Source organism: Artibeus jamaicensis, unplaced genomic scaffold (assembly GCF_021234435.1).
Source record: "Artibeus jamaicensis isolate MK-2021 breed Jamaican fruit bat unplaced genomic scaffold, CSHL_Jam_final contig_415, whole genome shotgun sequence".
Classification (NCBI taxonomy): domain Eukaryota; kingdom Metazoa; phylum Chordata; class Mammalia; order Chiroptera; family Phyllostomidae; genus Artibeus; species Artibeus jamaicensis.
Window position 1 is genome coordinate 16,322,881 of NW_026521823.1, and position 12,873 is coordinate 16,335,753.

Genomic DNA, 12,873 nt, shown 5'->3' on the forward strand with positions numbered 1-12,873 from the left:
GTATACACATATATGTGTAGGTATATATATGTACACATATATATACCTATATGTATATAAATGACGTCTATATACCTATAGAGAGGTATATAGGTATATAGATATATACACTTTCCAAAATTGAAATTGCATGAGGAATTCACAGAGAATAAAACTAACCAAATGTTCATAAATCATAAGAAATGTGCTCAAGCTAACTAGAAATTGAGGAAATTCAAATGGGAATTGATACACAGTAACATTTTACAGATATCAGACTTGTAAAATTAGTCTGGAAACAAGGATTCCTGGCAGTGAAATGGAACAGTAGGCATTCTCACACCCTGTTGGTCAGAATGTAATTTGTTTTAACTACTTTGAGAGCAATGTGGATGGCAATATCTAGTAGTCTTGAAAATGCGCATATTCAACAATTCAGCAATTGCTCTGTTAGTTATAATCACCTGGAGAAATAATTATTTAGAAAATTTTCCTTGAAGGTATGTATGTATTACAAACCACTGGGGACAGTCTTAATTTGTAAGATACTAGAATGATGATTGACAAAAAGGTTGAAATTACTGAAATACTTATATGAATTAACATATATACATACCAACTTCCAAAAATAAAATGATAGAATGTACAGTGTGATGATATACACACTCACAAATGAAAATACACACACTTACATGATTTTAAAAAGGCCAAAAAGACCACATACTGTTTAAAACTTAGTAGTTATTTAATAAAAATCAAACCACAATTTATTGAAATGATAAACATAAAATTCAGGAGTGTTTTTACCTGAGTTTTAGTACAAAAAATGAGCCTGAGAATGGGAATAAGTACACATGGTAGATAAATTACAATATGTTTATTTTAAAAAAAGAAAAATTAAGATCTGAAAGAAATGTGAGAAATATTAAAAAATGTATGATGTTGGCACACAGTCAGTCATTATATTAGCCTTTATAATTTTCAATATATTTTAACATTTTCATAAAGTAAATAATAGCAACATAATAGCATCCTACAGCCAGAGTTGGAGAAGTGTAAGAAATAATTACAATGAATCTCTAAAAAAATAGAGTACTAGCATCTTTCCCATGGCACAACTTGAACAACCAAAAGAAGAAGGAGAAGGAGAAGGAGAATGATAATATTTAAATCCACCATGTTAAAATGGTTCTCTGTAATTGAAAAAATAGTCTGCTCACTTTTCATAAAGGATACAGTAAATAGCAAGATTTAAGTTAGAAGTCTGGAAGAATAAGTGATAAAGATATTTAAAGTCACAAAAAATATAAAATTTATACAAATTATGAGGTTTAAAGGTAAGTAATAAACTCCAAAGTTCTGTAAATATATAACAGCAATTCCACCAGGAGACAGTCAAATGGATGAACAAAAGACAAATCCTCAACAAATAAGAGGAGAAGATGCCTGGAGCTGAAGAAAGACCTGAGTCTGCAGGTTGAAAGTTCTCATCCAATTCCAGAAGATAAGGGTGATGAAAAGACACAAATCTTGCCAAATCGTAGAGAAATTCCTGACCTGAAAAAATTTTAAAGTGCAAAAATGCCCTATTGCTGTTGGAGAGTCAGAAAAATGTCCACATATTATTGGTGGATAGGTAAATGGTTGTGTATTTCTGGGAAGTAATCTGTCAATATCATTTAAAGATAAGATACACATAACTATTCTTTTTCCCAGCAATCTTATATCTGGGGATCTGTAACAAAGAATTAAAAAAAATACAAGTGATTGAACTACTATTTCTTCTTATGTGCAAAAAAGTAACTCAAAATGGATCAAAAACCTAAACATAATACTTGAAACAGTAAATTACATAGAAGAAAACATAAGTACCAAACATATGGATTTTAGTATTGAGGAAGACTTAATGAATTTAACCCAAAATGTAAGAAAAATAAAGGCAAAATAAATGAATGGGAGTATATCAAACTAAAAAGCTTCTGTACAGCAAAAGAAACCACTGACAAAACAAAAAAGCAACCAACCAAATGAGAAAAGATATTTGCAAACAACAACTATGACAAGGGATTGATATCCAAAATAGATAAAGAAGCTCATACAACTCAAACAAGCTTATACAACACTAAACAAATAACCCAATTAAAAATGGGCATATGACCCAAACTTCTCCCAAGAAGACATACAAGTAACCAACAATATATGAAAAAATGCTCTACTTCTCTAGCCATTAGGAAAATGCAAGTCAAAACCACAATGAAATATGAGCATTCTACCACATCTGGTAGAATGGCTATTATCAGCAAGACAAGAAATAAATAACACATGTTAAAGAGGTTGTGGTAGAAATGTAAACTGGTATAGTCACTGCGGAAAACTGTGTGGAGGTCCCTCTAAAAGTTAAGAATGGTGTTACCATATGACCGAGCCACCCCTCTTTATCTACTGAAGAAATTTGAGAATGTGTATTTGCAAAGACATATGCACCCCTATGTTCATTGCAGCCATGTTCACGATGGCCAAGACATGGAAACAACTAAAGTGTTCCCCAACAGATTATTGGATAAAGATGTGGTACATATGCACAATGAGATATCACTCAGCCCGGCCATTTGTAAAAACAGGGTTGGATCTTGAGAATATCCTGGTTAAAACCAGAAATGCCAGAAAATTAAACTGTATGGAAGTCCAACAACCAAGGAGTTAAAGAAGAAACATGCATCCATACTGGGAAGAGAGGCAAAGAGGGGTAGTGGGGCAGAGAGGACATGTGGCAAGGTGGGCAGCTGGTGGACTGGGTGGTCCCACATTCACATGCAGATAGACGAGGAGGAACAACTAGGGAATAAGACAGACCTTACATCCCAGCATTCCAGCCCCAGGAAAATAAAGATTTAAAAAATCTGGCTGTAACAACCTGTGGGTGTCGCGGTGGCAGGAGAAACTCTCAGTCTCACAGGAGAAAATGTTGGAGAGACCCACAGGGTCATAGAATGTACACAAGCCCACCCACTTGGGAATCAGCACCACAGGGGTGCAGTTCACTTGTGGGTAGTGAGGGAAGTGAGTGAAAGCACGGAAAGAGCTGAGCAAATGCCATTGTTCCCTCTTTGACCCCTTCCCAACATACAGCACCATGACACAACAAAATAAGTTGCCCCACCCTGGCAAATACCTAAGGTTCCCCCTTTACAACTTAACAGGTATGCTGAGACAAAGAAATATGGCCCAAATGAAAGAACAGATCAAAACTCCAGAAAAATTGCTAAGCAATGAGGAGATAGCCAACCTGTCTGATGCAGAGTTCAAAACACTGGTAATCAAGATGCTCAGAGAATTGATTGCATTTGATTGCAAAATGAAGGAAGAAATGAAGGCTAGGCACACAGATAAAAATATGCAGGAAACCAATAGTGAAGGGAAGGAAATCGGGATTCAAGTAACAAAAAAATTGGAACAAAATGAAGAAATAAGCATCCAACCAGGACAGAATGAAGAAACAAGAATTCAAAAAATTGAGGAGAGGCTTAGGAACCTCTGGGACAACTTTAAGCATTCCAACATCCAAATCATAAGCATGCCAAAAGGAGAAGAGAAAAAGCACAAAATTGAAAACTTATTTGAAAAAAAAAGTGAAAGAAAATTCCCCCAATCTGGTGGAGGAAATACAGATACAAGTCCAAGAAGCTCTGAGAGACCCAAAGAAGTTGGACCTTGGACCCAAGGAAGCAGACACCAAGACACATCATAATTACATTATCCAATATTAAAGATAAGAAGAGAAGCTTAAAAGCAGCAAGAGAAAAGGATGTAGTGACCTACAAGGGAGTTCCCATAAGATTATCGGCTGATTTCTCGAAAGAAACCTTGCAGTCAAGAAGGGGCTGGGGAGAAGTATTTGAAGTCATGAAAGTCAAGAACCTACATCCAAGATTACTCTATCTAGCAAAGCTATCATTTAGAATGGAAGAGCAGATAGTTTCCCAGTTAAGGTCAAGTTAAAGGAGTTCATCATCACTAAGTCCTTATTATATGAAATGTTAAAGGGACTTATCTAAGGAAAAGAAGATCAAGACTATGAGCAGTAAAATGGCAACAAACTTACAACTATCAACAACTGGATCTAAAAAAATAAATAAACTAAGCAAACAACTAGAACAGGAACAGAATCACAGAAATGGAGATCACATGGAGGGTTATCAGAAGGGAGAAGGAGTGGGGAGAATGGAGGAAAAGGCACAGGGAATAAGAATCATAATTGGTAGGTACAAAATAGGAGGAGGTTAAGGAAAGTATAAGAAATGGAGAAGCCAAAGAACTTATATATATGACCGATGACATGAAGTAAGGGGGAGGAGATGCTGGAGGGAAGGAGGGTACAGGGCAGAGGGGGATAAAAGGAGAGACAAAGTGGGACAACTGTAATAGCATAATCAAAAAAATATACTTTAAAATATCACACTTAGTGAAATAGGACAGAAATAGTTAAAATATACATGATTTTATCGATAAGTGTGATATAAGACTGAAAGCAACAAATGAACACACAAGAAGAAGAAACCTCATAGACACAGACAACAGTGTGGTAGTTACCAGAGAGAAGGGGAGGTGTGAGGTAGTAAAGAGTAAACAGTGCCCAATATATGATGCTACAAGATGATTTGACTGAGAGTTAGGCACAATATGCAATCGCAAGATCATGTATCATACAAATGTGTACTTAAAACATATAATCATATTAACACATGCCACCCTACAAAATGAATAGAAGGAAAAATAATCTCTTACTGTACAATGAAAAAATAAAAATAAAACTTCACACCTCTTAGAATAGAATTATTTTTATCAGAAAGATAACAAATGCCAAGTGTAGGTGAGGACATGGGGAAATGGGACCCTCATGCTTGTGATGGGAATGTGCACTGGTGCAGCCACTGTGGAAAACAGTGTGGAAGTTTCCCCCCAAATTAAACACAGGACTACCATACAACCCAATAATTCCACTTCCGGGGATTTGAAGAAAACAAAATATTAATTCACTACATATAATAATATAATATAATTAACATAACATAACATAATATAATATATAGTATAATATAATATCAGTAATATCAATAATATTAATATTATATATATTCACAATATCAATAATATTAATATTATATATATTCACTACAGCAATATTTAGAAAAGCTAAGATGTAAAAACAATCTAGGTAATTATCAAAAGATGAATTAATAGGAAGATGTGATATATGAGATAGGAAATGTTACTCAGACATAAAAATAATAAATTCTTGCCATTTGCAACAACATGGATGGACCCATAAGATGTTATGCTAAGTTAAATAAGTCACTGAGAAAGACAAATATTGTATAATTTCAATTTTATGTGAAATGTAAAAAACAAACAAAATAAGAACAGACTCATAAATACGGAGAACAAACTAATGCTTGTTGGAAGGAAAAGGGTTAGAGACATGGGTAAAAAGGTGAAGGAGATAAAGAAGCACAAACTTCCAGTTATAAAATAAATGACTCACAGGATTTAATGTGTAGCATTAGGAATATAGTCAATAATATTATAATAACTGTACATTGACAGATGGTTGCTAAATATTACTTTGTAAAGTACATAAAGGTCAAACTACTATGTTACACAGCTTTAACTAATATCAGATGCCAACTGTACTTTAGTTTAAAAACAACTACAATATCAATAACGAAAATGCAAGTAAAATATGTTTATTGCAATATTTTCTGTGGGGCCCCAGTAATTTAATAAATAGAGGAATAATTGAAAAAATACCATACATCTTACTAAATGAGATATTATGCAGCCATTAAAAAGTACTAGTACAAAATATATCCATTGACTTCAAGGGACCTCCAGAATGCATTATTATGTTGGAAAAAATAAGATAAAATAATTTAATATCACATATAGCATTCAATACCTAAAATGCAGTTAATGATCAAAAACATTCTGTAATTGCATGTATATGAATATGCTCATGTCTATGTATGTTTAAAGGCATTACAAAGAAACATGCCTATAAAATACACAAATATAAGCATGATTAAAAAATAGAAAGAATGTACATCTCATGCTAGTGTGGGCTATGGGTTGTAATGCAATTTAAGAACAGGAAAGATCAAATGAGTTATAGCGACAGGAGAAAAAATGTCTTTGAAAAGAGAATATATATTTGACATGTTCAGTGTATAATTATATATATGCACATAAACCAAGAAGTAAAGAAAATAATATGAATGATAATCAATATTTATATGTTTATTTGTCCAAATAAAGTAATCTGAGAAAAATAAACTAAGAACTAAATTCATGCCACCTCACAATATCTATGTTAGGAAACAAAGCAGATTGTATATGTTATGGTTTTATTTCAATGAAATAAAAAGCAAGTAACACAAAATACCCAATCTATGAGTGTCAGCTTTGGGTATATTTGCATTAACAACAATACACACAGATCATAAATGTGAGTTACCTCCAGAATTAGTTGAGCCAGAGATTAGTTAGCTCTGTCATTTATTCATCTTAATAGATTGTCAGTACTGAAATAAGAGTTTGTCCCTTTTTAAATTGAAAAACTTTATATAAAATAATTTAAGTTGCTCAACAAATATTTTGAAGAGCTTTAGCCTAAATATTATGAAATTCCATTGCAAAAAATGAGTTAATATTTAATTCAACAAAATCAGATGTGATGAGTGCAATATTGTGGGAAGCACTATAGCGGAATAATTGTGTTCACATTTTAGAGCCAAAGAGACTGGGATCGAATTCTGCCTCCGGCACACACTACCTGTGCAATCTCAGCGAATAACCTAAGGGCATCGTGTAGCAGTTTCCTTATATGTAAAGTACAAATAATAATAGGAAAAATAAAGATACCAATTGAAGATTAATCATATTTCTCTTTTTTTGAGGATTTTTTTATTGCTGTTCAAGTACAGTTCTGCCTTTTTCTCCCACCACTCCTCCCACCCAGCCACTCCCACCTCCCTCCCCTGATTCCACTCTCCCCTTTGGTTTAATCCGCATGTCCTCTATAGTTGTTCCTGAAAACCCTTCACCAATTTTCCCAATAGAAATAACACACGTGAAACTCTCAATAGCCTAACATAGATTAAATGCCAAATATAGGTTAGTTGTTATAATTAAGAAGACAATGTGCAGTAACAACAAAGGGACAACTCATAATATCTCTTGAATATTATATCTATGCTACAAAGTTTAAAAAATTTACAAATCTCTAGGATTTTCACAATAGCACAGGAGATCTATTACCTCAAATGTATGTCATTAATAGTTTTCATAAGAAAAAATTTCAGAAAGGCTAAGTGATTTAGCCATTGTCTACCACAAAACTTAGATTTCCTATTTCTTGTTACAGTGGTAGCACCTTGGACAGTTAAAGAACCTTAATTTATGGTCCCGGCTAGTGTGGCTCAGTGGATTGAGTGCTGGCCTGAGAACCAAAGGGTTGCTGGTTGGATTCCCATTTAGGACACATGCCTGGGTTGTGGACCAGGCTCCCAGTAGGAAATGTGTGAGAGGCAACCACACATTGATGTTTCCTTCCCTCTCTTTTTCTTTCCCTTCCCCTCTGTCTAAAAATAAACAAACAAAATCTTAAAAAAACAAAACAAACTTAAGTTATATTACTGAAATACTGAGGCATGCCCAGAAAGTATTCAGCCACATACTATGAAAAATAGAAACATTTATTGAAGAAAATACAAGAAACATTTAAGGTAGACGATGATGCCTTAGTCCCCTTCAAAGTAGTCACCTTAGGACCTCATAGAGTTCTTCCAAATCACCATCAGCTGCCCCATCACATTTTTTTGAGTCTCACTGATGATCTAAAATCTCTTTCCTTTCAAAGGTGATTTGAGTTTTGGAAAAAGCCAGAAGTCACAGGGTGCCAAATCTGGGATGTAGCAGGGCTAAGTCACATGCACGATTTGGTGTTTCACCAAAAACTCTGCACAAAAAATGAAGCAGTTGCAGATGTGTGGTGGTGGTGAAGCTGCCAATGACCAGTTGCCTATAGCTGTGGCCCTCTGAGTCATCCAAATATTTTCTACAGAGGAATAGTCAAGCTTAATGCAACATTTGTTGCAGATTCTTGCTCTACTTGCTCAGTCCTTTTGAAAGCCATGGCCGCCACAGTCACATGCTCACTCAACGGTGTCTACTGACCCCACTGACTAGTACAGTGAAGTCATCATGGTTTACACATGCACATTCCTATCCACTCTCCTTGGCTGCCAGGTTACATTGATGTCATGAAAACTGTTCTCATTATATTAATAATGGCTGGTCTTTTTTCTGGAAAGACCTCTATTTCTGAATATGTGTTATGAAGTATCTTCTGAAAATTTGAATAAGGAAGTATGAATGTGTGGCCCTTAATTTAAAAAAATGTGTTGTATGAACAGTTGCATAGTAATTACATGCTTATCATTAGTTTATGCTTCGCTCATAAGAGATAGATATCTTCATGCCTTTCCATTTTTGTCTCAAGTTTTTATTGATTTTTGTATTTATAAACTTCTCAAATGTATCTTATCTTCAAATATTGGCTGATATAGTAACTTGCCAATGCAGTTCAGTAAGGACTGAGAAAAGTAATTTCATATTTGGCTCTGCTTATGGTTTAACCTTATTTAGACAAGGACACACATAAGCTGGTATAATGTTTCATCTTGTGTAAATCTACTGTGGTTTACAGAAGAGGCCCAGGTCTTGTGCCACGCCCTCAGCGACTGCTTCTGTGACTGCTTCTCCCTCTCTCCTGCCTTAATCCCCACAGTACTTAAAAGTCTGAGATACTGTGTTAGAATCTAAGTATAAAGGGACTTGTGAGTTTTTATAATTTTATATATTTTATCTTCTCAACTGCATAGTGAAATCATTAAAAATAGGAGTAATTCCTTTTATTTTCTTTGTATCCCTCCAGTTTGGAAGATATATGTTCAGATAGCTTTTATTTTGTGGTTTAGAAAAACATTATCCCTTATAACTTAAATTAAAACTGGTGTTGTTGTTATGACTATGTCTAAGAAATGCTCTGGTTTTTTTTTTTTCCAGGTGGGCAAAAAATTTCCAGAAAATTCTCTTAGAATTTTAAGAATGTGAAGTTGATATAAAGATATTAGAAAAACTTGAAGTTCAGAACATGCCCCAGTTCCAGTATATTAGGCAAAAACACCAGGTTTATTCTTAGACACAATTAAATACTTATGGACTTTGGGGACATTTCATAATTTCCTAGTTGTTTTACTAGAAATTAGGATTTTATACAAGTATAAGGAAAGGTACTACACTTCAACCTCTCTCTGCTCTATTCTTATTCTTTTACATATGTAAGCCCGGCATATGTAAAGAAGCAAGTGTGAGGCTAGCAATTTGAAACTATTTTTATTGTAAGTGTCTTTGGTGTTCATAGATCTTGTGTGCATGACAGCTCTTATACTACTAAGCTATTTTTTAGAATATTCTTGTCATATGTACATCACCACATATATGGGGATCAGGGAACTGTACTGTAGAGTCCTACTGATTTGGATAGCACCTTATGGTCTGTTGTATTCCTTCTCTCTCTCTCAAATTTGGGATCTTTGTCCCATTCAATCTTAGTCTTGAAAGTAAATAAATATAATATAGGAATAGTGTCTGGTATTGTAGTACTAGCCATTTAAAAATGCTTTGTATATACTAAATGAACTGTCCATGTTCTTCTTCTACTTGTATAGTAGATCTCATCCTTTAGAATATCTCTCAAGTAACATGCCATTCTGACTCTCACTTACCAATCTTTCCCTCTCTACTACATCATCACCTGCAAATACCCACATGTTACTTCTCTCTTCAGAAATATTGCTTTCTTGAACCTTCACCCTTCATATCTATTTCTCTACTGCCCTTGACACCTATATGTAATATAATGCTAGAGAACCCTAAAGTTCTCTTCTTCCTACACTCAGTCTTTAATTATTTTGTGAAGCCTCACACATCTCTGTGGGTTTAAATAGCACACGTGTTACTAGTCCTCCATTATCCATGAAGGATATGTTCCAAGACCCCTAAGGGATGTCTGAAACCTCAAAGAGCACTGAATTCTAGATATACCATGTTTTTCTTATACATACATACATACCAATGATGAAGTTTAATTTATAAATTAGACACAGTAAAAGATTATTAATAACAACTAATAATAAAGTATAGTTATACTAATACATTGCAATAAAAGTTATGTGAATGTGGAATTACTGACTACAATATGGGTTACCTGAACACAAGCCCTATGATACCATGATAGTTGGTCTGATCATCAAGACTGCAACTAAGTGACTCATGGACTGATTGTGTATAGAGCACAGATGGACTGGACAAAGGGTTATTCATGTTCATTCAGGGGAGGACAGAGTGGGACAGTGCTAGAATTCATCATGCCACTCAGAGCAGCATGCAGCTTAAAGCATTGTTTGTTCTAGAATTTTCCGCTTAATATTTTTGGACTGCAGTTGATCATGGGTAACTGAAATTATGGAAAGTGAAATCCAGGTAAAGATGGACCATAGCATGAATTCCTAATATTATTCCCAGATCAGGTGTCTTCCTTGAAATCTGGATGAGTTATAAAATTTTATGCAAAGTAAAATAAACCAGGAAGTGAGGAACAAATATCATATGATCTCATCTTTAAGTGGAACCTAATCAACAAAACAAACAAGCAGGCAAAATATAACCAGAGACATTGAAATTAAGAATAATTTGACAGTAACCAGAGGGAAGGTAACCAGAGGGGATAAAAAATATGCAGAAGTTTTAATTAAGCCTTTAATTTACAACGGAGATATAGAGAACTTTTTTCAGTTATGTTAGTTATTAGTAATACTTGGTTTTAATACTAATTTGGAAAATTTAAAGTATGATATCTTTAAACAATATCCAATAGAAATCTGATTTCTTCTCCTAGAATATCTGACATAAAACATGATATTTTTCTAACTTGTAAACCCAGAATCACAAAACAGAATATAGATAGAAATTTAAAGATAAGAGAAAATAAAATAATGATTGATTTCTTCTTATTTCACCAATTAAAATCTCCAGCACAATATTAAATAGAAAAGGTCACAGCAAATGTTTCTTGTTCTTGGGCTAAAAGGCATGTTTTTCAATTAGCAATAATCATGCCTCAGATAAACCTCATTAGTTACAATATTGCCATTGCACAAAGCTTAAAGGAATCTTTTTCAAAATTTCAAAGTTAACTATGATATTTGCGGTAGGTGTTAAGTAGATATTCTTGATCAGTTTCTGTTTCTAGTTCATAAATTATTTTTGTTAAACTATATTTGTGTTATACTTTGTTAGTTTATTTTTTGCATTTAATGAAAACTGTAGATGTTTTACTTTTATCTAACACTCTATAGTTGTTCATGTCACTGAGAAATAGAGCTGGTTTAAAGCACTTTCAACATTTGATAATCAATACATTTTAATTTTTTAAATTTATTTATTTTTAGAGAGAGAGTAAGGGAGAGAGAAAAAGAGAGAAACATCCATGTGTGGTTGCCTCTTGCAGGCCCCCAAAGGGGACACGGCCCACAACCCAGGCATGTGCCCTAACTTGGAATCGAACCAGCAGCACTTTGGTTTGCAGGCCCACACTCAATCCACTGAGCCACACCAGCCAGGGCCAAGAAATTTTAATTTTTAAAAATTGTCTTCCATTTCATGCTTTTATTTTCCATTAAATCTGAACAAAAGTGAAACTTTGTATCCAATAATACAAGATGTATCTTTAAATTTAGTGCTGTAGTAGCCAAAAGTCAAAGTACTAATAATATATTATCTGCTATATTTTCATTTATTTTGATAACATTGCAAGGACAAAATGCTCCATTAATTGGCAAGAAAAGAACTGACAGACACGTGTCTACATTGCTGGAGTGCTGCTCTGTGCAGGGACGTCAACCTTACCTTATCAGTTTACATTGGACAAAACAAATATTCCCAGGGAGAAAACCATACACAAGTACTAGTCAATAATATGTAACTTTCATATATATGAAAGTCAAAACTTAAATTACTTCAGCTTTTTGTATACCACATCACCACCCATGCATATGTCATTCCCTGTAATTCACCCATTAATTTGTATTACACAAAGACCCAGTATGGTGCATACTGGGCTATCAGGAGAAAAAGGCAGGATTTCTGTTTGTTCATAAGCCCATGAAAAAGTTTTAAGTAAGAAGTAAAACTGTACCAAGTCAAATTAACATTAGTAGAAATATTAATTTAAAAATCTCCAGATAGATTTCACCAGAGCCGCCAAAAGAGTATATATGCTTTGAAACACAGTCTCACTAAGACATATTTTTACAGTCTTCCAGGCACATTTTTATGAAGGAAACCAGAGCTTTCTCACTTTAAAACTGAAGATTATTTTCACATGTTGTTTCAAATGTTAGAATTTAATTGGCTATATCTAAAATAAACTGCACCGATTCCTACTATTATAAGAATCAGGTGTACTAATCATAACATTCTTAAAAATAAATATATGTCTATAATATTATGGAACTAGGTGTACTTATTTTAGGTAATCAGTAAGTAAACAAATAAATAAATGGAACATGTATTGGGCACTTAGTATATGCTGGTACTCTAATTACTATTAACTTTAATACTTGATCTCTGTTACCTTGACTTTATTCTCTTAGAACACAGAAGAGTAATTACATAAATTGAGCAGTTCCTGCCACTATAAGGTATAACCCTGACTTATTCTTATAAAGAAAATTATTAACAATAAAGGAAGAACAAGGTTATCACATCATTAAC

General features: G+C 33.8%; 1 non-coding gene across 1 annotated transcript; it reads right to left on the bottom strand.

The window, feature by feature from the left end:
* Positions 1-11,117: 11,117 nt before the first annotated feature.
* LOC119055120 (U4 spliceosomal RNA) lies at positions 11,118-11,262 on the bottom strand. Its single transcript, XR_008391700.1, has one exon. It is a non-coding gene; the product is annotated as a U4 spliceosomal RNA (small nuclear RNA).
* Between the last annotated feature and the right edge of the window lie 1,611 nt (positions 11,263-12,873).